The following is a 22,427-nucleotide window of genomic DNA, read 5'->3' as shown; positions in this document are numbered from 1 at the left end:
GTTCAAATAGTGATAGTGCGAGCGCGATTCAAAAGTCATGATAATTCTATGTTTAGAAAATAATATATTTATAAATTAAATGTTGCGTACTAGGAATTATTATTACAATAAAGAACATGTCTAATTGTGAGTTAAGAAAACAACAATAACAAAGAGACATTCTCGCATCACGATTGCAGTTCGAAAAAGTTTGGACAGGGATTAAAAGTAGAGCACTGTCCTGACTAAATCGGTGAATCGGACGTCTGCTAGCCTTGCATTATAAAACTAAAACCATCCAATATGCAGCCTGAAGACTTTTGCGCAAGAAACAGATTCATTTATGTAAGAACAAAATTGAAATGTTCACACATTTCTAAAATCTACGATGTTATTTTCGTAGTTATTGATAGGTTCACATTTAAATATTTCAGGGTTCGAGGGGGGCATGGCCCCCATGCCCCCCTGGATACTGGCCTGACGTTAGTGACGTAGACAGTTGGAGAGAAATTTTGGAGAATCTTTGTATTAAATTTATTATTTACATCCACCTTATGCTCAGATAGGTTTATTGACAATCGTGAACTTTTCGTTTAATAGATAATATTTGGTTTTAAACGACGGGAGAGCATTGGTCTAATTTTCTTTCTTGCTCTTTTGTGAGAATATATACTTCTACAATAGCAATCGCGTTCGGAAACGGTGAAAAAAATGACTTGGTTTTCAAAGGCAGACAACCTTGGTAGCGTAGCTTGCTCGCCTTCAAAGTGACTCACTCACGCTATTCAAGGCTGCTTCTTATCGCAAAACATTGTCCGTCGATGCACCCAGCAAGTTACGAGTGACCAGAGTCAAATTTTAAAGAGAATCTGAAGAATGATAGATTTCATCAGAGGCGGCTAGGTGGGCACTAGCTCAACATGCAATAGTTTAAGTGATATTTTCTGACAACAAAGAAACCTTATTGAATAAGTATCGGGATAGTAATACGCCTACCCGCTCCTTTTTAACAATGTAAGCTCGAAGACAATCTGTATTCCATTTGTTTGTATTCGCAACTTGGTCAACCTGAGGTTATTATAAGGAACTATTTCCTAGATGTTCATGTAACCGTTTTCAAAATTACAAATAAAATATATTCACAAGCTTAGATATACTACAAGTAACAACGAAGAAATAAATTCAGAGTTAATTTTCAAATGCATGTGTATAGAGTAATTCTAGAAGTACAGAGCTATATCAGAGTATTGAACTTCTTTTTGCAAGATAACGTTTACAATATTGACGCGACAGAATAATTAAGAACTGTTGCTCCAAGGGAAGCAAATGGCGTAGTGTATTGGTTAGAGTTCTTGAAAGCATTGATTGTGGTCCCAGGTTCGATCCTCCTTAGGAGGTGTTCTTTTTTTAATTCTCCTTTTATTATACCGCGTTTGTTACAACCTGTCCCCTTTCCCGCGCTAGGGAGCGCTCAACAGTTTTGGTGCCAATGAGAAACGAGGAAAAAATCGTCTGCTGGGCAGCGAGGAGCGAATGGAAGCCAGAAGAGAGGCGCTTACGTAGACGCTGTTGCGACGTTGCGTATTTTAATTGGCTGCCTGGCTTAGACTTTCCCCAGCACCGAGAAAAGCCAGGGAGCAACTAGCGCGGGAACCGGGACAGGTTGTAACAAACGCGGTATACAAACAAGAGCATGGTAACATTAATTGTAATAGAAGTGTACAGTGGCTATATTGTTCTGCATATGGAATTTATAAAAAAATAAACAAATAAATGAATTGACACACATTCAAAGAGATATTTTCATGTATCGTGAATTATGATACTCTAACGAAAAATTGTGTACTGCTTCAAAGACATTGACAAATCTTAATGAAATAACTACTGTATTTATATTTGTGGCAATACAGGACATACTAATTTTACCCCTTTTCCCACTCGAGTTCAATGCAAGGATACCTCCGCAAATATCAAATGAAAAGTTTCCATCATGTGCAATTCTCCATTAAATGTTTTCTCCGAGTCGTAGTACCTTCGTTTTCTTTGTTACAAACAAGTATTATTTGCACATTACATGTAGGAGGAGAGTTGCATCTACATTTCACATTGGTCAGCTCCTTCTACTTACTTTCAGGAGCGAAAGCTTGTAGTGTAGTGTTTAACGTTCAGGACTGTCAATCTGATGGTCGTAGGTTCAAACCCTTCCGGTGGCAGAAAATTTTCGTAAGTGTTAGACCTATCCTATTGTGTTCATTGTTCACCCCGTGTGAAACGGAATGATTCAGTTTGGAATTAGCGATGGGGTGACGGGAAATATTAAATTCCAAAATCTCCATTTCAACGAACCGAGAAGTGGACAAAAATTGGATAATTCTTATAAATATTAAAATTACATTCATGTTTTTAGTGGTATAATCGCAGGTAAAATCAAAGATCTTACATGGAAGATTTTACCTTGCTTTGAACTAAGCCAAAAGGCATTTCGCACCGATTTAATACATTCTCCAATACATTTCAAAATGTTATTGAATGTTTCATGTCGATAATTTGACCAATGCATCAATTCTTGACGCTGAGACGATATTTTCTGCAACTACCTCTTCTCTTCAGTCCCTTCTGTTCTTCTCTTCTCCTTCAACTTCTTCTCTCCCCTCCTTCTGCTCTGCTTTTATCTCATATCGCCTTCCCTACTTTTCTCGCATCTTATCTCCATCCCACTCATCTCCACTCCTCGTATCTCCTTTCCTGTCTTAGATTTCCGACTCCACGCACTTTTCTCCTCTTCTTTTCGTTCTTCTCTTTTTCTCTCCTTTACTCTACTCTCCACTGTTCTCTCATCTCGTTTTCCTTCTCTTTTCTCTAATTTGCTCCATTTTCCTCATCTCTCCTAGAATATTTTTCCATTCTCCTCACAACATCTCCTCTCCTCGTCTATCCTCTCTTCCTTTTCTCCTCTACTTTTTCTCTTCTCCTCTCGCTTTCTCTTTCTCCTGTCCTTTGTCACCTCTCGTTTTCTCTCACCTCTTCTCCTTTTTGTAGACTCATCAGCGATGAAATGCTAGAAAACCTATTATTTTTCTTTCAGAAAGAATTTTGTCACTTGCGATATAATATTGATATTTTTAATACTTTTAATACACTAATACTTGTTTTTATCACTTTCGCGTATTTTATAAATATTTATTGTGCATGTGGCAACCCTGAAATTGAGCCTAACTCTACACGCAACCCACCAACGCCTTGTGTAAATTGGGTAGCCTAGTTTAAAATGTCGTTGTCCTAAAACTTTTGAGAGACACTGTACAACAATACATACGTCAGCATTCCGCTTGACGGGGAGTGCGCCTGCATGTTCAAACTTGTTACGAAGTTGCAAACTGCACGAAATCGCCCGAATAGCGGACATGTTTATTAGCTATTAAAGAGACTAAACTTAAAAAAATGAGATAAGTGTCTCAGAAGTAGAAGCTCAGACTCTTGAAGGAAATGCACAAAAATATTATTCTAAAAATAATTAAAAACTTTGTCGTATAATGAAGGAACTAAAAATTGAACTCACCATTCACAAAATTTTCAACGTATTTTTCAACAATTTCCAACGTATTTTTCAAAACGAATTGAAATCGTAAAACTTATATGGACTTAGAAAGAAACTATTTATTCCAAAATTTTCAGTCAAAATCTTACTGACTCGCAGAAAAAACAACCAAATGTTGAAACAAAACTCGATGAAACTTACCAAATATTTTTGAAATGTTCAAATCTTAATATGTTTCTCCCACTCTTATGAGATATACGTAGGAAAAGATATACTGACTCAAACAAATGGAACATTTCTTACGGGTACTGCAATGGTTTCTGCATACAAATAATTTGCATTTCTAACAACGTAGAGTTGTTGTATTCTTCTTTTATATAAACCAAATTCATGGCTGGCGTGCTATGATTTAAGGTAGGAAACGTTCCCGCGCGCGGCACTGAGTGCCGTCAAAGGGGGAGCGGTCACTTCAGAGTCGTGTAAGAAATTGAAAAAAAGGTAGAAAAAAATGCGCGAACGCTTCTATGTTTTCGTGGGAATAGTGTAGATACGTTACCTAGTGCTTTCCCGACCATTATTGCGCTGGTAAGGAAAATAATTCAAAATTTTAAAAAAGGTGTCACTCTGAAATTTATCACAATGCGTTAGAATGCGAGAGCCCGGGGTTCGAATTTGGCCTGAGCACGGGTGTTCTTTTGAGTGTCTCTTCATCGTTGCGAGTAACCAAAAATGGAAGAAAAGCAACACTAAATAACGAAAAGAAAAAACGCAATTTGAATAAGCGAGGAGGAAATAGTGCTGTTGTAATTCCTGAAAATGATGATGAAAAAAACAAAAAAACAAACAAACAAAAAAAACAACTTATTTTTTCTTTCGGGAAAAGTGTTATCCTAGCCCGGGAGAAGGCTTGAAAAATATATAAACTTCTTCCCCATCCACTTTGGCAAACATAATCGCAAAGTTGTCACTGAATATGCGATGGGAAAAGTAATAGAAATCGAAAGCAAGAAGAGTTTATGTCACAGCATTGGAGGCACATGACAGGAGGTACCCCTCACCCACAAACACACACACATCAGTTATCCAGGCTATTAACAATAAGTCAATGGTTGTCCTCTCATTTAACTTTAACAGTAAATAGGATTTTTGTAAAATGAAAATTGTCGGGCTTTCCTTTTTTACACGTGCACATTGGTTTCGTAATGGAGCAAAAAAATAGAATTGTGACTCGTAAAATCAATACAGGTTGAATGAATATCTCCGTAGATTCCAGAATAATGACTCTTCTTTTTGAAATAAGTAGTTTAAAAATAATATAATAGCTATATGTGCCGTTGCTTAATAAGATTGATTCCTCGTCACATAGCAGAATCCGCTATGTTGATGGAAGCTAGAACACGATCATTTAGGTTTGGAAACACTCACCTTCCACAAAAGCACGACTTCGCAATGTTTTCCTTCATTTTCATGCACAAGCTTAACTTGTATTCTGTCAGCAATGTGCACAGCACACAAACACTATCTGATGAAGCGTATTGCTTTCAAATTACTGTAATTAGCGAAAAGCGACATCAAAAGTTTCGAGCTGGACAGGAAAAGTTGCAATCTTATGGATAAATTACTCGAATAGCTTGGTTTCTTCAACGTGGCTTGTGGCCATGTCGGTTAAAGGCCAGCTTTGTAAAAAAATAGAACACCCTAACCTGTAACGCTTCAATTTAATTTTAGTGTACATTTACTTTTTAGTGACTCACTAGTTTCTATTTCTAGTGCTTCGGGAAATTATTTGTTTGATCAGAATTTAATAAAATATACACTTGGCACTATTTCAGTAGAATCTCAGAAATGTTAGCATAGAGCTCTTTGATCTTGGTTTTAAGAACCCACCCTACTGTCAGTCCTCCTTCTGTCCTTAGGGACTAGGATAACATCATAGATATACGTATTATAATACGTTTTTCTGCGTTAACATAATATCCTGTCATTGAGTCGAATCCTGCGTGAAATTGTGATTCTTTGTGATTAATCGCCTATTAGTTTAATCAATTCCGATCGTATTCATTGTCATCGCTTTAATATGCAGAAAAAGTCACAGTTGATCTCTTAAGGGAAAATTATAGAATTTGTGCTAAATTTGCGACAATTGCAAGGAGACGGTGGAGTGGAGGGAGGGGATACTATTAAATTCTACAGAGACGAACGCTCATACACGCGGTTTCAAATCTCAGTTAGTTTCTCAAGAAAGAAGCAAACAAGCTGAGGATTGCGGAAAACATGATTATGCTATCTGCGGTCTCGGGGTCAATGTTATCAAGTTTGACCGTTTTGATATGAGAGCAAATAATGAAATCTTCTAAACGAATTCGGGACGAAACCAAAGTTGTAGATCCAGATATGGTAACGATGTATTTATTTCTATGGAATACGTAGCTATAAACTTTACCTGAAACAAAGAAAACGCGAACTCTATTAACTTTTGTAAAGATAAGTTACAAGACTCAAATTTGTGATGATTAATATATCTTAATTTTTTTGTACGTTGGGACGGTTGTCCTGTTCTCAATTTCAGTGTGGTGTTTCTTGTTTATACATCCGCTGCTTTCCTGTTATTTAAATTGTTAAAGAAAACGTGAACAATTGTTGTAATGTTTACAAATCGAGTACGCAAGAATGTGTCGCTTTAGATCTATGGAATTGTGGGAAAACTGCAAAGACGGAAATCCCCAAATAAATAAAATAAAAAAAAGACATCTATCAAAGATTAGTTTGAGGTTAAAATGGCATTTTTGGAGGACACTTTATGTACAGACATGCTCTTCGGGACTGGATGTGCAATTTAAATTATGTGTGTGTTTATGTGTGAGGGGGAGGGGATAACGAGGATGAATGATGATTTGACGAAATATTTTTGTTGCTTTTCTGCCTCTTTAGGCGAATCGCGACGATGTGGATGAATACGGATAGGTTGAAATTGACGAAGACACACTCGCAAAGAAACACCCATGCCCACGCCAGGACTCTAGCGTGACTGTTGGAGCCATGTTGGAGCCGAGATCATGAATCCAGGCTCCAGTACTCAATAGTACCATTGGTCATCGAGGAGATGACCAAGGCCTTATCCAGGATTTGAACCTAGAACCTCTGGCTTCTTATCGCTATGCGCCCTCACCAAAGGCCAGAGCGTTAACTATTTGGCTAAACGGGAACCTTCATAAACGTTCCTTCTTATGATTATTTCTATATACTTGGTCGTTTGGCTGTTCCACAATGAAGTCGTAACTACTAACAAATTTCCCAACACCTCTGCCTCCCTGGATCCTTTGTTTTACACTATATTTTCCATCCAATGCAGTTTTCACGTTGATTACTGTGTTCGAATAATAACCGAAATTTATTTCTGTTACTAACAATGAAAATTACACGCTTTCTGTTTGTTTGTTTTTTCAACTTGAACAATACCAAATTTCAGGGCGGGTCGGCTGACCTGTTCGACATCCCCTTCCAACGCCCATGCATCTTACCTATTGTCTAGATATGCTTCCTTTCTGAGCCTAGGTGTACAAGACACTGAATACATTTTCGGTTACATTAACTTATATACACCTCACCCGACGTGGAATCGTGCGATAACAAAATTTATAGCTCCATGATTGTCTCTTGTAAATTATTTCGCTTGCTTAATACGAGGAGTGTGCAAGGCTCTTGCATTATGAAACGTTAACGCCTTCATACAACTATCATCCATCAACTATTTCATGATCGATGTACGTAATGGCAATTCGTCCCGACGCTATATTTTTTAATCACTTGCACTCATTTTTGACATGTGAGGAGTATAAACTATTCAATTGAATGCACAAGTTTTTTCTTTATTTCACAATAATCACTTACTAGACAGTGCAACATCATAGCAACAACTCTGTTATCACTAGACCTCGGATTTTCAGGTTCTAAAAAAAAGTGCTTTTAGGTTCCTAAAATAGGCTCTAAAAATTCTAAAATAGGTTCTAAAAATCCTAAAATAGGTTCTAAAAATCCTAAAATAGGTTCTAAAAACCTTAAATTAGGCTCGAAAAATCCTGAAATAGGTTGCAAAAAGACTTAATTTGGTACAAAATTCCTGAAAAATACTGAATAGATACAACCGTTAAAAACAAAATTTCATAAGAACCGTAATAACCAAATATTAATTTTCTAAACAAATTTTCATTTCTTTATATATCATTTTTAAAATTATCTACAAATTATATAATACTGCACTTGTGCTGTTAGAGAAAGTTACTTCTTGGTATGAAAAATGAATTACGTATGTATAATTTGCTGCACAAAATCAGGGTGTCTACTCACTTGGAATTCCTTGAATTACGGGAATTATGCGTGAATTATTTGCTCTGGAAATTATTCATGAATTTTGGCAAGACATGAAAAAAGGTACAACCGTATGTTTTCTCTAGTCCCATTTTTTTCCGTAGACGTGAAAAATTGCAACTTTTATTAATCCAAATCCCATTAAATTTATACATGTTTATAAATGCCCTGAGGAAAGTTTCGCTCAGTTTAGCTTTTATTTTATATTATTTTTTTATGAAGAAAAAGAAAGCTACATTGAAAATAAAACAAAATTTTCTCAATCCGTTTACTTAGCGTCTTTTGCAGAACAATCTATCTGACAGACGGAAGGTTATTACAAAATAATATATCTTGAAGTTGATTAGGTAAATTTTTTGGTACATTGGAATCATACAAACCCTTTACATTGTTAATATTTTTGTGTATGGAAGGGAGGGTGAGAGTCGGTAATACGTAAGGTTGGAATAGAGAAAACATCTGCTTGTATCCTTGAATTTTTGGTAAGTTCGCCTTGAAAACCAGGAATTATACTTGAATTTTTTCATGGTCAAGAAAGTGTGGGGCGTTACCCCCACACCCCCTATACGCCTTCATGGCGTGGTGCTAAGCACAGGGGAACACTTTACCTTTACCTTTTTTTTTACCTATTGACCACCATGAAGCCCTTTGCGTTATCCGCACTCAAACTCCACCTCTTGTCTGTGAGGATCACTGAAAATTATTTTTCAACAGAAACATAGTCAGTAGTGCGATTGTAATCAAGGTGTTCCGGGTTCGATACCCGGTGGTGGCACATAGTGGTTCGGATCCCACTTTAAACTGTAGGTCCAGTCTAGGAATGGCCAGATCCGGATCCTAAAATTTTTCGGATCCGGATCCGTAGATCCGGTACTTTCGGATCCGGATCCAAAACTTTCGGAATTTTCGGATCCGGATCCGTTTTGCCATCCCACATGCGCTTCTTTGGAAAGTAAGAATGTGCTTATAACATATTGTTACCTGTTAATATATATATATATATATATATATATATATAATATACATACATACACACATATATATATAGTGTGTGTGCGCGCGTGCGGGATTTGTAATTAATTAATACACTTACAAGGGAGGTCTAAGTCTCCCCCTCCGACTTCCATGAAACTTGGCAGGTGTATAGAGGACCCCCCCCCCCCTCAAATGTCAAGATGAGGAGAAATTGAAGTGGGGATCTGACCCCGAAACCACGTAAATATGGCATAGGAAGAAACAGGGGGCATAGGGCCTCTCTATACACCTGTCAAATTTCATGGAAATCGGAGGGGGACACAGGGGTCAGATCCTCACTTCAATTTGTCCTCATCTTGACATTTGAGGGAATTTTGCCCACTAAAACAGTTTTTAGCTGAAACAAAAAAAGACGTATTTCTTCCTTTTGGGCTCCTCTATACACCTGCCACGTTTCATGGAAATCGGAGGGGGACACATAGGTCAAATGCCCACTTAAATTTGTCCTCATATTGACATTTGAGGGGGGGGGGGGGTTGCCCCCTAAAACAGTTTTTTAGCCGAAACAAAAAAAACACGTATAAATTCCATTGGGCGCCACTATACACCTGCCAAGTTTCATGGAAATCGGAGGGACACAGGGGTCAGATCCTGACTTCAATTTGTCCTCATCTTGACATTTGAGGGGGTTTTGCCCTCTAAAACTGTTTTTTAGTTGAAACAAAAAACACGTATTTCTTCCTTTGGGCTCCACTATACGCCTGCCAAGTTTCATGGAAATCGGAGGGGGACACTTAGATAACCTCCCTTGTTAGTCTTACACTTTGTAATTGTATAACACTGCATATATTATAATGTTTTATTTTAATTTGTAAAACTGTAACTGTAGAACAATTGTATAATTTTTGTATAACATTTCTATCTTGTTATATGTGTTAAAGGTTTCATCCTGGAATGGAATGTCTCACATTTATGTGTGTTTTCATTTCCAATACATTCGAATGAATACATATTTGTTTCAATGGCATTTACAAAATCACCTCTGACATTTTATGTTAAACAAGTAAGATTATTTTTGGGCACGAGTGTGTTAGCCGATGCGTAGCAAAGTATTTTAGGAAAAACACTTGAAATAAATTCTTGTAGGACTAACTAATGAAAAATTTCTTTGTAATCGAAGATCATAATACCTTTTAAGGTGTGGTAATACATATTATAATGGGATTGAGATACGAAACTCTCGGATCCGGATCCGGATTTTCGGATCCGGATCTAGATTCGAAACTTTCGGACCCGGATCCGAAATTTTCGGATCCGGAACTCTCGGATCCGGATCCAGATCCGTAACTTTTGGATCCGGATCCGGATCCGTTTGGCCATCCCTAGTCCAGTCCCGATTAGCCTTACTGTGCATAAAGTGGAATTAAAACACCAAATCAATCAATCAATGAAAGCAAATTTGAATGCTGAAACATTACTTCGCCAAAAAGGACCATACTGACACGAGAGTTAGCAAGGCTGCACAGATCAGAAGTTTGCACTTGGGACTGTGCAGGCAGTAGAGACAATTGGGTGCCAAAACTGAAAATGGAGAGGGGGGGGGGGAAGAAGTTTACTTTATCTTAGTAGGCAAGGCTTAGCATTAAAAGTCTATAGTGCGGGGGTAAAAGGTAGGGGGAACTGTCCCCTTTCGCCGCCACTGTGTGCAGGTAACAGTGCGTCAGACATTTTGTTTTGTGTAGAGCTTTGATAAACATCATATACTTGGAGGGAGGGAAATCGTCAGGAAACATGTTTGAAACACGCCAGTCATGGAATTACTTCGCCACCAAACCTAGTAAATACCTCTGTGAAATATAAAAGTTCTGTAAAACATTAAAAAATATATAAAAACCCAAGAAAAGGTTTAATTTAGGCACATACACCTAAAATAGGTTCTAACAAGCAAAATCGGTTATTTTAGGCACTATAAACTTCGTCATTTGTTTCGTTTTTAAATGAAACGCTGATATGACTTATTTCTTATTTACCCGCAAAGGAAAAAATAGGTTAAAAACCTAAACTCCGAGGTCTAGTTAACACTATCGTCTCTCATGCCACACAGTTGAGCACGTCGAGTCTTAATTGAAGTTAACATATCATTATGTAGATATTAAATAAATACTTACCACCATAAATGTGTTAACAGTTAATACTTAAGGTATTTTAAAAATAAATGTATTATTTTCCTCGTTAAAACTAAATATATATATTTTTTTATTAAGAGTGGTTGAACGTAGGAAGAGCAGGGTGGAAAGTTACGAGGGTGGCAGGATAGAAAATAAGAGGGGGGGGGGGGCAAAATAAAATCTCGTTTGGATGAAAATTTTATCTTGAGTCCTGAATCCAAATACATTTTATTCGAAGATCTGGCCCCAAAGTTGAAAGTGCTACAGCGATTCTAAACCAGAAAGTCTGGTACCGACTCTAGTCCAGCCTCATGGTGCTTAGCCTATAAAAGTACAAAAAGAGTGACTCGCTGAGCTGACAAGATGAATATAATAGGGTTTTAATGTTCTCAAAAGAGGACGGGCGGTTATTACTCAACTTTCCTTTAAAAATACGTTAGATACACGAAGAGATGGAATGATAAAAGGTCATACCCTTCTTTCACAAAACTACCACCAGAAAGAGGGATTAAATTCCTCCCCCCATCCCCCATTGATTGCGCAGTATTGCACATGAGGAAGGTTCTGGTTCTTGTAAAACTTTTCCACTGTGGTTAGTGTATGCTGTTTTGGTTAGGGCGCGCCGGCCTCTGTTGTGGAGTGATTACCGCGGCGCGCTACAACGCCAGAGGTCTCGGGTTCGAATCCCGGGTTGGCATGAGTGTTCTTTGTGTCTCTTCATTAATTTCATCATAACTGATCCTCATTTTCGCGATTAGCCAAAAGTGGCAGAAAAGCGAAGTAAAATTAATCATATTAATAGATGAAAGCGTAAGGGGTAAAAATAATAGGGGAGGCAGAGGGGTGAAAATATTTTCTGTTGGGTAGTCACATTCAATATAGCCCCCCTATGAATGAATATTTGGGTGAAAATAACATTAATTTATTAAGTTTTTCCTTTTGCTGGGGAAAAGGCGAAGAATGATCCGGAAGAATAAAACAAATTGCTTCTTTTTTTTCTTTTTTTAGCAGATATGTTTCTCCACTAGGGCCTCTATCAAAACCAACCTTAACTAAAAATCAAAGATGATGGTGGTCTTAAGAACCCCTGTTTCATTGCTTCAAATCTTGGGTAAAGCATGGATGTGTCCTTATGTTTGTCCCATCATTTATTTAATTTGATCATTATTCATTCTCATCGTCACGATTACCCCAAGAGACAGAAAACTACAACGGAAATAGAGAGATTACCTTATCGTCCAACAGTTTCATTGACTTTGTATTTGTGCTTGTTATTTTATGTCGCTTTCCCACCATTGTCGGCTAATTTCGATGACGATGAATGATAGCTAAATGAAATTGCTGAAAGGACAGTCACAATGAAATCCAATAGAAGGGAATCGATCCCGAATGTGCGCTATTTAGTGTCTTCGTAAGAAGTTGATTTGGTACTAGCTACTAAGGGAAAAAACTTGAAATGTCAAAGCAGCAACATAATCAAATAGTACCACATGCCTAATGCTCAAAGTCTAGCGTCAGACAAAGGTACGTTTTCAGAGCTTGCTGAATCACAACAAATATTTGTGACTCACGAGAGTGACGATATTGCATTCCTGGAAACCAACTGCCTCCTCATTTCCACGTCACTTGAGGTTTCTGATAACATCGTACTGTTTTGCAATCTGGCCCAAGGTAAGGAAATGATTACAAGGGTATGAAAGTGACGAACGGGAGGAGACTATAGACCAAAGAGATACTCGATTCTCTTTGCTATAGACTGTCAGATTTTGAATATAACTGCTTGCAAGATGGCTGCGTTTGTGAGCACATTATGAGCGCTATGTTCAGAAGCATCGACTTAGAATAAATTTTAAGAGGTGGAGGATCTTTTCTTTATGTACAGTGCTCTTTTTCTGACGGTACGCAATGGTACCCCGTCAGCACCTTTTTATACGCGAGAATAGAAACTAATAACGTTTTATTTTAACAAAAGAAATGTCTGTGTAATTACAAGAATGAACAATCATTTATGAACATATCACAATAATTTGAGTAATTCTCAGATGGGTTCCTGCCCGGTGGAGGCACATAGTGGTTCGGATCCCACTTTAAACTGTAGGACCAGTCCCGATTAGCCTTACTGTGCACAAAGTGGACTTAAAACACCAAATCAACCAACCAACCAATCAGATGGGTTCCAGAAGAAAAAGGAGATCCAGGGGGCGTTGGATCGAAAAGCTGCTTCCTTAGGTTAGATATACTGACATCAGAAGCGTGCGGTAAGGAAAGGCGGGGCAAGCGCCGCTTGCGTTGTTTTTTAAAACACTTTTGATATCTTAAGTCCGTGTTTTTCAATGCCTTTATATACCTTAGAATGGAATTTATTTACTATAAGATATTTACTACACAATTTTCATTTCCCCTATTTCCTGTTCTATTGGCTTGAAACATAAACTGGCTGCACCCTTGACGACGCTGGGCGATGCGGCACGACTGACCGCGTTAGAGGAAGAGGACTGCTCTCCTTTCTCCCCGCTTTTCGAGTGACTTATGCAGTTCTTGCATGGTCACTGTCGATCCCCGTTCACGAAGAAAAACGACCAAGGGCAAGCGACACCAAGCCCGCATCTGTCTTTGGCAAGGGTGTTGGAAAGAATTCGTCCACACTGGCCACAAGGTTGCTAACTTCCAGAATTTTCTGTGCGTCCGTAGCACCACCTCACGCGGTACGATTTTCATGTTTGAAACTCTATAGTAATTAACAAATTACATTATGAAGTTAGCCAGTGATCACCAGTCGTGTGCTATTTATAAGAAATAAAATCACAGCCGGTACTTGAACATATCCGTCATGTAGTCAGTTACTCGGAAATATGGAGGGTATGTAACACTGAAGGTAGGATGAAACGGAAGAAGCGTGGGTGCTGCGGATGCGTGTTGTTTTTTGCTGTGATATTGTGCCGTGTTTTTCTGGTCTTTGTGTATTTTTTTGTACCTGATGTAAAAGTATGATTCTACATTGAAAATTTCCGCCATGGTTGACATGCCAGACGAGCCATCGATTTGCAGTGTTGCAGGTAAGGACTTGATTATTAGGAGCTTTCTTTCAAAACCATTCAGTTCGAGAACATAAGGTAAAAGGTTGGAGCTTGTGAACCATGAGCGACCGTGTCCTGAATTGTTCATAACCAAACCAACTAAGAAAGATGGGAAAGTTTTCACTAGGCAGTTTTAAACATCTCAGCACAACAATATTATCTGGTTATGTGTCAGCAATGATCTTAATAAATTATTTTGTTGGCCATGCGTTTTATTCAATACAAATGTAGGACCATGGAACTCAGTGGCGTGCCCAAGAAGGGGGGTTGATGTGGGTTATAACCCCCCTTTCGCCAAGTATTCCTAAAAAAGAACGTCAAAAGTAGGAAAATATGACAAAATGAGGGCTGACTACTAAGAAAAAGTATACATAACCCCTCCCTTTCGAAAATCCTGAACAGGCCACTGATGGAACTATACAGGCTACGGTGAGTGACTTGAGCAATTTTTATAATGCAGTGCAAAGACATGAACGTTCGCAGAATCACATCTGCGCTTGCATCCAACTGAAGACAAGTCATGATTCATAATTCTAGCCAAGTAAGAAACCGAAACCCGTCCGTTTATTTAATATCAAAACTTTATGCTAATAGGATGTTTCTTATTTTCAGGGTTAAAGAAGAACGTAATTTAATTTATAGTTGCCCTCAAATATCAGGTAAATCATAATTTTCTTCATGGTTGGAATTTAAAAGTTATATCGAAAGGCTGTTTTCCTTCTTTAAAAACCGTGCAGCGAAGATTTGATTTTACGGTATGTATGCACATCACACTCTCAAGCCCGATACGTCACCATTATGCACATTATTGTAAATGGGGATGTGTGTAGGCCTATATTATATTTGAAATTGTTATAATTAAGCGAAACGAAAAATTCACCCATCGCTTGCCTATCACGAAAGGTCAGGCCACGCCCCTGACTGACATCATGCTTACATGTCATCATAAGAAGTGCTTTAAGGGAGATAGAAAAAGGAGAAATGAAAGAAGCGGTAGAGAATGACAGAAGTAAAAGAGAGAGAGATAGAGAAAGAGAGAGAAGGAAATATAAAGGAAACATAAGTGAGAGATAAAAAGATAAAGAAGCAAGATAAACACAGAAAGAGAGAGGGGAGAGAGAGAGAAAGAAGGAAGCATATGAGAATTGAAACATAAGTGAGAGACCAAGAGAAATAAAGAAGCAGAATAAACAGAAAAGAGAGAGAAGCGAAAGAGAGCGAAAGAGAGAGAAGCGAAGGAGAGGGAGAGAGAAGCGAAAGAGAGGGAAAGAGAGAGAGAGAAAGAGAAAGAGAGAGAAGAGAGAGAGAGAGAGAGAGAGAGAGAGAGAGAGAGAGAGAGAAGAAATCGAGAAGCTAGAGTGACAGAAGAGAGAAAGAAATAGGGTAGCGAGGTTGAGAAAGAAAGTAAATAGGGAAGCGAGAGAGAAAGAAAAGAACAATTTTAAAGAAGAAGAGGCAGAAAGATAAGAGAAATAGCAGAAGATTGATAGAGATAAAGAATAAAGAAGAAACAGACAGAAGATGGGAGAGAAAGCTTAGAAAAAAGAAACGGTCAAGAAGAGAGGAAGCAAACACGAACGAAAATGCACTAAAACAGAGAAAATTTCAAAAGCTAGAAAGAAAGAAAAAAGGAGAGAAAGGAGTTACAAATGAAAGGAAGGGAGGAAAGAGAAGTAGGTATTTTTTCCTTATTCCAAGAGGAGGGTTACTGATTTCTCCCTTCCCTTTAACCCTTCCTGCAGACACCGATGAGTTCTTATGATGAACACAATAACAAACCAAATTGAAGAGTACAGGAACCTTTCTTCCCAGATAAATGTATGATTACGACTTTATGATGTACCAAGGCGAGTACTCCTGTCTCGTTCGAGACGAGACTTACCATCTGAGAATCTCGGTCTCATTCAAGACCTTCGTATGATATTTGATAATTTCACCTAAACCAAAGGGAATGCATCACTGTCACATTTATTAAGACATACCAGGTGGGTATTTACCTTATTATTTACAGATAGGTTGTACATTTTGTTCATTGGTAATTGCGAAGTCAGCTCATCAGTCATAATTATGAACTAGTGCTGCATGGTTGCATAATATACTTGGATGATTATCCCGTTTTACGTGGGTTCATAGCGTCAAAACCAGAGCCAAAAAAATCAAGAAGGAGTTGTTTGCTATAACATGAGCTTTGAACGCTATAAAAGTTTTTGCTGTGACCCGTTGCATCTGTGTTGTTTCTATTTCAAGACTCCAGACGATTGTTTACAAATCGAGACGAGATGGAGCCACTGCCAGATACCATCTCTATTTCAATAACTTCTCACTTTATTAATTTGTATAAATATTAAAGATATATTTCATACATCCTGATCTTGGAAAGCAAATGTGAAAATGGAGATTTCCTTTTTCTAAGGCAAAACCCATTGGAGTCAGCTGAATACATACATTTAATAACATTTTAATTAACAATTCATGTTCTTCATGGAGCATGTATGGTTATTTCTAGAATGTCAGTAACGGTAAAAATTTAATATCAATCAATAATTACCCCATAATACCATCCATTGCTGCATTCAAGTGCAAATAGAATACATTATATTTTCCCTAAGTAGTTAAATGCTATATTAATTATAAGAATATAATAGTGAATCATTAATTTCCAACACAAGTATATTTTCCAAGCTTCATTCCTGCAGTGGCCTCCCGGATGGCTTAGTAGTATCGTCGTCGCCTTGTAATCAAGGGGTCCCTGGTCGATACCCGGTGAAGGCACATAGTGGTTCGGATCCCACTTTAAACTGTAGGTCCAGTCCCAATTAGCCGTACTGTGCATAAAGTGAACTTAAAACACCAACTCAATCATTGCTGCATTCTGTTGAGTTTCCATTATTCACGCACATTAGTCATTTCATGATTCCGCGCAAAGTTTGACTGATTTTATAGAACTGATACTTAAATTGAATTTATTAAAATTATTTTACAACCTCATGTTTTCTATAAAATATAGCTCCTATATATACGGAGAAAGAGAGGTACAAATTATTTTCAATATAATGATGAAAATTAATCGCCCCCTCCGCCACCCATTTTATCCGCCCACATATGACGTTCGAATCTCGCAACAATCGAAACACATCCTTGCAAAAGCGACATTCGATCTTAGCGTGTCTCAGATGTGAAACACGCCCCGGTATGTCCATTTTATGGGTGGAACTGTGACAAAACACAGACCATTTTTAGAACTATAACCTACATCTGCCTCTTGTTTACATCTCACATCAGACGCAATTTAGAAATGAGGTCACATGAAGATACAGGTCTTCGAGGAGGGGAAAGGGGGCTGACCTCTCCAGTTTTCAGAAACTACTATTAAAGAAAAAAAAAAGGAACAGAGAGAATATCCGATGAACTGAAAAACTACCAAAAATTAATTTAATGCGAACAAATATTGATCCATTATTCTGTTCATGGGATTCAAGCGATATCGCGGTAACCTATCATTATCTAAGAAATTACCAGAGGTACAGTGGGATCCATGAATATTACCGTGCAAATTGTCCATGACTATTTTCATTAACTTTTCTCTTGCATCCTATATGCTTTAAGCGATGGATTTTTAAGTATGCTGGTGCAGAAGCTGTCAGCAGCATGTTTTCAATTTTCTTTTAATTCTTGAAGCTCTTATTGGGTCACATAAAGTGCACGAACATAGTGATGGACAATTTGCACGGTAATACTCATGGATCCCACTGTACTAGGATAAAACTTGCTGCACGAGAAAAGACAGAGAGAGGGACAGAGAGATATGAAAAGAAAGATGTTCTTCAACTTCTCCTCCTTCCATCCTTCCGACTTTTATCAGGTACAACTTAATGGCTATGTAAATTATTTCCATTGGTTTGTCCTATTTCGTTAATGAGTGTCATCAATCAATGGCACGAATGCTTCGAGCTACAAAATTAAAACTTCGGTACTGAAAGACCCGCAAAATATTGTCACGGTCTGGGAACAGACAATATCACGTGACCGAGAACAGCTGCAACTTCTTGTTTCAACGTACTGAAATTTCTAATATATTAGTAGTTATTTTTCACAACAGCATTTATTGCCCTTATCAATAAGAAACTTTTAATTATTGTTATCGGTAATATTGGAGCGTTAGCCTGGCCGGTTATCATACATCGCCTTAGCTACAGAAATTTTAAAATGAATTTTATCAGTTATGGCTTTTAACCCGTAAGGACGAGCGCTGGGGTAAATATTACCCACAAACCACAGTATAAATTACAATACATTCATTGATTAAATTAATCTTATTAAGTTTGAATATTATTTACTGTATTACGCAATTGATAAGGATAAGAATGACGCAAGGACGCGCGATGGGTAAACATTACCAACAAGTAAAATTATTTCTTAGTCCGAGTTAAACGGTTTTGAAGCACATAAATTACCATACGTTCAGCGATTAAATTAATTTTATTAAGTTTGATCCTTATTTATTGGACATTGAGTTGTTATCAAGGGGTCCCAGATTCGAATTGTATTTGAATTTATGTTATTTAGCGTCGCGATTAGCTAAAAGTTGCAGAAAAGATAATCGCGACGATGAAGATGAGTGATCAGATTAAATTGATGAAGGGACACTCGTCAAGAACATCCATGCACAGGCCTGGATTCGAACGCGGGAATTTCGGTAGTGAGATCGAAAGCCGACCACTTAATGTGCTCCGCCACTGTCGGTTGGGTTAGCATATCTGAGTATAAAGTGAACTTAAAAAACAAACTTCGACTGTTTCCCAGATTAATGGAGAATAGGGTCGTAAGTTCGAATCCTGTGTTTATCCATTCACCGATTCGCTATTCATATTTTTCGTCGCGATTAAATTACACTAAAATAAAATCGAAATCTTTCCAAAGTATGCATAAATTCTGAATATGTTGGATCTCCCCGTCTCTCTCTTTTGGTACGTTCTATTAACAGAATGTAAGTTGATGAAAAACCAACGAATGTCCGTTTCCTGAGTATGACTTTACGTGACATATCAGAGGAAGTGGGATGAACTCTACAGTCACGATCACTGCATTCATCAATTATACATTTGGCAGATTAAGGGTGTGAGAGATGTGCAAAACTAGAATAAATACTAAAATAAGCAATCACCTCTCTAGATGGCTAAATAGGCTAACTATAAAATTTCAATTAACATAGGAGTATATGGCGATCGCCTTTCATGATGTGTAAAGTTTAGTGATTACCCTCAAAGAGGTCAAAAACAGTGACATGCGACTAGTGAGACGTAGTTAAAAAAACATCTCCCTCCCCTCTCCCAGAGAAGGCTGTATTAAATAACATTTTGTGCCAACTTATGATACCATATGGCTGTACCGTTGTCATGATCAGCGTGTGAAATTCTGGAAGGATTTAAACCCCACCAACGATCTTGTGCTAAAAAGTCCTTTCAACAAAAATTTGTGCAGGGAGAGGTTTTGTTCAAACAAACACAGAGAACAGAGGAGTCTCTCTGAGTGTTGCACGCACAAATCATATAATAGGTACACCTCTCTCTCTCTCTTTCTCTCTCTTTAGTTCTGGTAAAAGCATGGCGTTAAATGTACAGTGTCTCTCAAAAGTTTTAGGACAACGACATTTTAAACTAGGCAACCCAATTTACACAAGGCGTTGGTGGGTTGCGTGTAGAGTTAGGCTCAATTTCAGGGTTGCCACATGCACAATAGATATTTGTGAAATACGCGAAAGAAATTAAAATAAGAATTATTGTATAAAATTATTAAAAAATATCAATATTATATCGCAAAGACGAAGTTCTTTCTAAAAGAAAGAAACTAGGTTTTCTAGTATTTCATCGATGATGAGCCTAAGGAAAGGATAAGAGGTTAGAGGAAACGAAAGGCGACAAAGGAGAGGAGAAAGAGAAAGCGAAAGGAGAAGAGGAACCGTAGAGGAGAGAAGAAAGAGAGGATAGACGAGGAGAGGAGAAGTAGTGAGAAGAAAGGAAAATCGAGGAGAGATGAGGAAAATGTTGCAAAGAAGAGGGGAGGAAACCGAGAGGAGAGGAGAGGAGGGGAGGGGAGGGGAGGAGACGAGAAGAGGGGAGTGGAGAGTAACGTAAAAGAGAGTGAAAGTGAAGAATGAAAAGAAGAGGAGAAGAGTGCAGTGGAGTCGGAAATCTAAGACAGGAAAGGAGATAAGAGGAGTGGAGAAGAGTGGGATGGAGACAATTTTCGAGAAAAATAGAGAAGGTGATATGAGATAAAAGCAGAGGAGAAGGAGGGGAGAGAATAATAAGAAGGAGAAGAGAAAATAGAAGAGAATGGAAACGAAAGGAGAGATCGTTTCGGCGTCAAGAATTGATGCATTGATCAAATTATCGACATGAAACACTCAATAACGTTTTGAAATATATTGGAGAATGTATAGATCGGTGCCATATGCGTTTTGGCTGAGTTCAGAGCAAGATGAAATCTTTCACGTAAGATCATTGATTTTACCTGCCATTATACCACTAAAAACATGAATGTAATTTTAATATTTATAAGAATTATCCTCGACTTCTCGGTTCGTTGAAATGAAGATGTTGTAATTTAATGTTTCCCCTCCCCCATCGTTAATACCAAACTGAATCATTCAGTCTCACACAGCGTGGACAATGAACACAATGGGATATGTCTAAAACTTACGAAAATTTTCTGCCAGCGGAGGGGTTTGAACCTACGACCATCAGGTTGACAATCCTTAACGATAACCACTACCCCACAAGCTTTCGCTCCTGGGAGCAGGTAGAAGGAGCTCACCAATGTGAAATGTAGATGCAACTCTCCTCCTACATGTAATCCAAAATATTTGCGAATTGACAATTGTGAGAAACGTTATACGTAGACAGGCGTAAAATGTTTATTTATGAAATCACATCACATTTGACAGTGTTTGTCAAGAGATTCTCGTGGGACACTGTGTTAAGGTGCTGGACTAAATGCATCTTATTTTTCTTCCTCGAAGAACAAGAATTTTTAAGGTAGAGCAACAGTAGTTCCGCTCTTTCTAATTTCTTTTAAATTCTTACACATTCCTTTAATTGTGTTAAAAATATATAAAAATATTGCTTGCATTTCAGTCATTGACGTAGACCAGGCACGTATCCAGGATTTCTTTGAGGAAGGGGCCATACCCAAAATTTATATATATATATATATATATATATATATATATATATATATATATATATATATATAGAGAGAGAGAGAGAGAGAGAGAGAGAGAGAGAGAGAGAGATTACAAAACAGTTCAAATTGTGCGAGCGCCATTGAAAATTCATTATAGCCTAATTCTATGTTTAGAAAACGACGGGAGAACATTGGTCGAATTTCCTTTCTTGCTCTTTTGAGAGAATATATACTTCTACAATAGCAATCGCGTTCAGAAACTGTGAAAAAATGACTTTGTTTTCAAAGGCAGACAAGTTTGGTAGCGTAGCTTGCTCGCGTTCAAAGTGACTCACGCTATATTCAAGGCCGCTTCTTATCGCAAAACACTGTGCGTCGATGCACAATGTCTGCACCCAGCAAGTTACAAGTGACCAGAGTCGAATTTTAAAGAGAATCTGAAGAATGATAGATTTCATCAGAGGCGTATAGGTGGGCACTAGCTCAACATGCAATAGTTTAAGTCATAATTCCTGACAAACAAAAAGCTTATTAAATGAGGATTCGAATAGTAATACGTGCTTTATCCTGTAAAATGTAAGATACTTATTGGAATTACAGCGTAGTAGTGGCAACAGATCCATTAAAAACAAAATAAAACTGAATGGTTGCTTTATTATAGATAAATATTTAAAAAAATATATATTTTTCTTCATTCCCTTGTTTTTTCTTATTTAATAATAATAATAATAATAATAATGATAATAATAATAATAATAATAATAACCCATGGCTCGACAGTCCTCGAAGTGCCTTGACCTATCTCCCGACTTCCAGCCTCCCTCCCACAGTACTACCTAGAGGTGTGGAGATCAACCGGTAATGGGGTGACGTGGGATCAGCACGTCGAACCCCCAGCCGTCATAGGAGATTTCCCAGACCCGATTACGCTACTCACTCGTAGCTCCCCAATTTCCTCATTATGCTGGGTTGCTACCGGTCCTATACCCAGGCCGAGAACCCAAAGACTGAACACAGGCAGACTCGAACCCATGACTTCCCGCAGTCGAAGTCCTTAGACCGCACAGTCAAGGAGGAGGACTTTTCTTATTTTACTTTTGGCTAATCGCGACGATGAGGATGAATAATGAATAGAGA

General features: G+C 37.9%; 1 protein-coding gene across 1 annotated transcript in view; it reads right to left on the bottom strand.

Annotated features, from left to right (window-relative positions):
• Positions 1-7,079, bottom strand: part of LOC145988736 (cathepsin L-like peptidase) — a 33,717-nt gene extending 26,638 nt beyond the window's left edge. The window contains exon 1 of the mRNA XM_083123856.1: positions 7,039-7,079. The gene's annotated coding sequence lies outside the window, so the exon portion shown is untranslated. The remainder of the gene's footprint in view (positions 1-7,038) is intronic.
• Between the last annotated feature and the right edge of the window lie 15,348 nt (positions 7,080-22,427).

This window comes from Lepisma saccharinum, chromosome 6 (genome assembly GCF_977018435.1).
Source record: "Lepisma saccharinum chromosome 6, izLepSacc3.1, whole genome shotgun sequence".
Classification (NCBI taxonomy): domain Eukaryota; kingdom Metazoa; phylum Arthropoda; class Insecta; order Zygentoma; family Lepismatidae; genus Lepisma; species Lepisma saccharinum.
This window is presented reverse-complemented; position numbering and strand designations above follow the sequence as displayed.